Below are 5,954 nucleotides of genomic sequence, written 5' to 3' on the forward strand. Positions count from 1 at the left end.
CGGTTAATGATCATTAATTAGCATTAATGACCGTTAATGATGGTTCATGAGCATTAATTAGCGTTAATGACCGTTAATGACGGTTCATTAGCATTAATTAGCGTTAATGACGGTTAATGATCATTAATTAGCATTAATGACCGTTAATGACGGTTAATGATCATTAATTAGCGTTAATGACCGTTAATGACGGTTCATTAGCATTAATTAGCGTCAATGACGGTTAATGATCATTAATTAGCATTAATTAGCGTTAATGACGGTTAATGATCATTAATTAGCGTCAATGACGGTTAATGATCATTAATTAGCGTTAATTCGCGTCAATGACGGTTAATGATCATTAATTAGCGTTAATTAGCGTTAATGACGTTAATTATCGCTGATTGTTGGCGCTGCTGGGGCTCTCTCACCCTCCTGGGGTTCCCTGCGGGAGGAAGAAGCGGCTGAGGGGGATTTGGGGCATTTTGGGGAATTTGGGGAATTTTGGGGAATTTGGGGAATTTGGGGATTTGGGGAATTTTGGGGAATTTGGGGCATTTTGGGAATTTGGGGAGGATTTGGGGGGAATTTGGGGAATTTGGGAATTTGGATTGGGAATTGGGGAGGATTTGGGGGAATTTGGGGGAATTTGGGGGAATTTGGCGAATTTTGGGGCATTTTGGGGGAATTGGGGGAATTTGGGGCATTTTGGGGAATTTTGGGGAATTTGGGGGATTTGGGGAGGATTTGGGGCATTTTGGGGGGACTTGGGGAATTTTGGGGGATTTGGGGAATTTTGGGGGATTTGGGGCATTTTGGGGGATTTGGGGAATTTTGGGGATTTGGGGAGGATTTGGGGAATTTTGGGGATTTGGGGAATTTGGCGAATTTTGGGGCATTTTGGGGGAATTTGGGGAATTTGGGGGAGATTTGGGGAATTTTGGGGCATTTGGGGAATTTGGGGATTTGGGGCATTTTGGGGGAATTTGGGGGAATTTGGGGAATTTTGGGGATTTGGGGAATTTTGGGGCATTTGGGGGAATTTGGGGGGGAATTGGGGAAATTTGGGGAGGATTTTGGGGCATTTTGGGGTGGGTTTGGGGCATTTTGGGGAATTTGGGCATTTTGGGATTTTTGGGGAATTTGGGGCATTTCAGGGGAATTTGGGGAGGATTTGGGGCATTTTGGGGGTCCTGGAAGATTTTGGGGAGGATTTGGGGAGGTTTTGAGGAATTTCGGGTTTTTTTGGGGTGCGTTTGGGGAATTTGGGGTCCTGGTGAATTTGGGGGATTTTGGGGGTCCCAGGGGAATTTTAGGGAGGTTTTGGGGATCCCGGGTGAATTTTGGGTCAGTTTTGGGGGATTTTGGGGGTCCCAGGGGATTTTGGGGGTCCTGGTTGGATTTTTGGGAGGATTTTGGGGAATTTTGGGGTGGATTTTGGGGAATTTGGGGCATTTGGGGAATTTTGGGGAATTTGGGGATGATTCGGGGGTCCCAGGTGAATTTGGGGAGGTTTTGGGGGTCCCAGGGGGCTTGGGAGGATTTTGGAGTGGGTTTGGGGTCCCAGGTGAATTTGGGGGATTTTGGGGGGTCCTGGATGGATGGGCTCCCAGGTGAATTCGGGTGAATTTTGGGGTGGGTTTGGGGGTCCCAGGGGAATTTTGGGTCAGTTTGGGGGATTTTGGGGGCTCCTGGTTGGATTTTGGGGAGGTTTTAGGGAATTTCGGGTTTTTTTGGGGTGGATTTGGGGGTCCCGGGTGAATTTGGGGAAGTTTTTGGGGGTCCCAGATAAATATGGGGCAGTTTTGGGCCATTTTGGGCCATTTTGGGCCATTTTGGGGCAGTTTTGGGGCATTTTGGGGCCGTTTTGGGGCATTTTGGGGCAGTTTTTGGGGCATTTTGGGCCATTTCGGGGCATTTCGGGGCAGTTTTGGGCCATTTTTGGGGTGATTTTGGGGCATTTTGGGGTCACTCACTCGATCTCCTCCTCGGGCTCTGCCATGGCTGCGATTTGGGGGCTCCTGGGGGGGGGTCGGGGTCTCAATCCCCCCCAAAAAACCCCAAAAAACCCAAAAATCACCCAAAAAACCCCAAAATCCAACCCAAAAAAAACCCAAAATCTCCAATCCCCCCATCCAAAAACCCCAAAATCCCCCCCCAAAAAACCCCAACTCATCCCAAAAAACCCCAAATTCACCCAAAACCCCCCAAAAAACCCCAAAATTCTCCAAACCTGCCCCCAGGAACCCCAAAATCCCCCCAACCCCCCCCCCCCAAAACCCTAAAAATAGAAAATCTACCCCAAATTCCCCCCAAAAACCCCAAATTCCCCCCAAACTTTCCCCAAAATCCAAATTCCCCCCAAAAACCCCAAATTCCCCCCAAACTTTCCCCAAAATCCAAATTCCCCCCAAATTCCCCCCAAAAAACCCCAAAATTCCCCCAAATCCCCCCAAAATTTCCCCAAATTCCCCCCAAATTCACCCAAATCCCCCCCAAATCCCCCAAATTCCCCACCCAAAACCACCCCCAAAACCTCAAATTCACCCCAAATTTTCCCTAAAAATCCCAAATTCACCCCAAATCCCCCCCCAAAACCCAAATTACCCCCCCAAATCCCCCCAAAAATCCCCAAATTCTCCCCAAATTCCCCCAAACCCCCCCAAATTCTCCCCAAACCCCCCCAAATTTTCCCCAAATTCCCCCCAATTTTCCCCCCCCCATTTCCCGCTCCCCTCCCCCACCGCTCTCCTCTCCCGGGTCCCTCTCTCGCCCCTCCCCCCCCCTTGGGGTCCCTTTATCCCCCCCCGCCCCTCCCCCCGCCGGTGACGTCACCGCCCATTGTCCCCGGCTCTGTCGCGACATCCGACACCGCCCCTCCCCCCCCCTCGGGGCCTTTTTGGGGTGAAAAAGACAAAAGGGGGTGGGGGAGGGGCGCGCGGTGACGTCACGGAGCCGCCCCTCCCCCACCCCGCACCTGTCGCGGCTTTTTTGGGACCCCCCCAAAAAATGACAAAAGGTGGGGGAGGGGAAAGGGGGGGGAGGGGGGGGAGGGGTCACCTTCACCCATCCCCCACCCCCCGAATCCTCCGCAGCCGCTTTTGGGTCCAAATTTCTTTATTTTGGTACAAAAAGGGCCCCGAATTCACCTCCCCCCCACACAAAAAAAAATAAAAATAAAAATAAAAATAAAAATAAAAAATAAAAAATAAAAATAAAAAATAAAAATAAAAATAAAAAATAAAAATAAAAATGAAAATAAAAAATAAAAATAAAAAATAAAAATAAAAAATAAAAAATAAAAATAAAAAGTAAAAATAAAAATAAAAATAAAAATAGAAAAGCACCAGGGACCGACCCCTCCCCCACCCCCAGCCCCTCCCCCAGCCCCTCCCCAAATCCCCCTCCCCAAAATGGAACCGGGGGGGGGAGGGGAAGGGGGGAGGGGCTGAGCTCCAAAATTGGGGTCCGGAGAACAAAAATTGGGGGGAAAACCCCGAAAATTGGGGGGAAAACCCCAAAATTGGGGGGAAACTCCCAAAATTCGGATCCAGAGAACAAAAATTGTGAAACTCCCAAAATTCGGGTACAGACCCCAAAATTTGGGGGGAAACTCCCAGAATTCGGGTCCAGAGAACAAAACCTGGGGTGAAACCCCCAAAATTGGGGTGAAACTTCCAGAATTCGGGTCCAGCCCCAAAACTGGGGTGAAACTCCCAGAATTTGGATCCAGAGCCCAAAATTGGGGTGAAACCCCCAAAATTGGGGTCCGGAGAACAAAAATTGGGGGGAAAACCCCAAAAATTGGGGTGAAAACCCCAAAATTCGGGTCCAGAGCCAAAAAAATTGGGGTGAAACCCCCAAAATTCGGATCCAGACCCCAAAATTTGGATCCAAATGCCAAAAATTGGGGTGAAACCCCCAAAAATCAGGTCCAGAGAACAAAAATTGGGGGGAAAACCCCAAAATTCGGATCCAACACCCCAAAACTTGGATCCAAATGCCAAAAATTGGGGTGAACCCCCAAAATTCAGATCCAACTCCCCAAAATTCAGATCCAGACCCCAAAAATTGGGGTGAAACCCCCAAAATTCGGGTCCAGAGGCCAAGAATTGGGGTGAAACCCCAAAAATTGGGGTGAAACCTCCCAAAATTTGGATCCAGACCCCAAAAATTGGGGTGAAACCCCCAAAAATCAGATCCAGACCCCAAAACCGAGGGTTTTAACCCCAAAAATTCAGATCCAGACCCCAAAACTGGGGGGTTTAACCCCAAAAATTTGGGTTTGTTCCCAAAACCGGGGGGTTTAACCCCAAAAATTCGGGTCCAGACCCCAAACCCGGGGGTTTAACCCCAAAATTCGGGCCCAGACCCCAAACCTGGAGATCCAACCCCAAAAATTCGTGTCCAGACCCCAAAACCGGGGGGTTTAACCCCAAAATTCGGGCCCAGACCCCAAACCTGGAGATCCAACCCCAAAATTCGGGTCCAGACCCTAAAATCAGGGTTCTAACCCCAAAAATTCAGATCCAGACCCCAAACCCGGGGGTTTAACCCCAAAAATTTCCATTGGACCCCAAAACCCGGGGGTTTAACCCCAAAAATCCGGGTGGAACCCCCCAAAATTTGGCTCCAAACAGCAAAAGGGGGCAGCGAAACCCCAAAATTCCCGGTCCAGACCTTAAGAACTGGGGCCTGACCCCCCAAAATTTGGGGTTCACCCCCAAAATCCGGGTTTAACCCCCCAAAATCCAGGTTTAAATTCCCAAAATCCAACTCTAACCCCCCAAATCCAGGTACAGACCCCCAAATCCAGGTACAGACCCCAAAATCCAGGTTTAACCCCCCAAAACTTGGGGTTAACCCCAAAAATCCGGGTTTAGCCCCCAAAATCTGGGTCCAGACTCTCAAAATCCGGGTTTAACCCCCCAAAATCTGGGTCTAATCCCCCAAATCCAGGTTTAACCCCCCAAAATCCAACTCTAACCCCCAAAATCCAGGTTTAACCCCAAACTTGGAAATAACCCCCAAAAATCGGGGTTTAACCCCCCAAAATCTGGGTCTAATCCCCCAAATTCAGGTTTAAGCCCCCAAAATCCAACTCTAAACCCCCAAAATCCAGGTCTAACCCCCAAAATCCACATCCAGATCCCCAAAATCTGGGTTTAACCCACCCAAAAATCCAGGTCTAGCCCCAAAATTCAGGTTCAGACTCCAAAATCCAGGTTTAACCCACTAAAATCCAGGTCCAGACCCCAAAATCCAGGTTTAACCCCAAAATCTGGGTCCAGACCCCCAAAATCCGGGTTTAAATTCCCAAAATCCAACTCTAACCCCCCAAAATCTGGGTCTAACCCCAAAATCCGGGTCCAGACCCCCAAAATCCGTGTTTAACCTACTAAAATCCAGGTTTAACCCCCCAAAATCCACCTCTAACCACCCAAAATCCAACTCTAATGCCCCAAAATCCGGGTCTAACCCCAAAATCCGGGTTTAACCCCCCAAAATCCGGGTTTAGCCCCCAAAATCTGGGTTTAACCCCCCAAAATCCAGGTTTAGCCCCCAAAATCCAGGTCTAACCCCCAAAATCCACATCCAGACCCCCCAAAATCCGGGTTTAGCCCCCCAAATCCAGACCCTTCCCCAAACCAGGGGGGTTCCCCCTCCCCAAAATCCATCCCTGCCCCCCCCCCCCAGAGGGATCCAGCCCCCCCAAAATGTCCCCAAACCCCCCAAATTTGGGGCGCTCACACCTGAGCGGGGTTGGGGGGCAGCGCCAGCTCCAGCCCCCCAAATCCCCCCCAAATTCCCACCAAAATCCCCCAAATTTGGGGCGCTCGCAGCCGGGCAGGATTGGGGGCCAATACCGGCTCCAGCCCCCCCAAATTCCCCCCAAATTCCCCCAAATTTCCCCAAATTTGGGGGCGCTCACGCCTGGTTCGGGGGCAGCGCCAGCTGCAGCCCCCCCTGTG

This window comes from Agelaius tricolor, unplaced genomic scaffold (assembly GCF_023055355.1).
Source record: "Agelaius tricolor isolate 1412-34295 unplaced genomic scaffold, bAgeTri1.0.p SCAF_179, whole genome shotgun sequence".
Lineage (NCBI taxonomy): Eukaryota > Metazoa > Chordata > Aves > Passeriformes > Icteridae > Agelaius > Agelaius tricolor.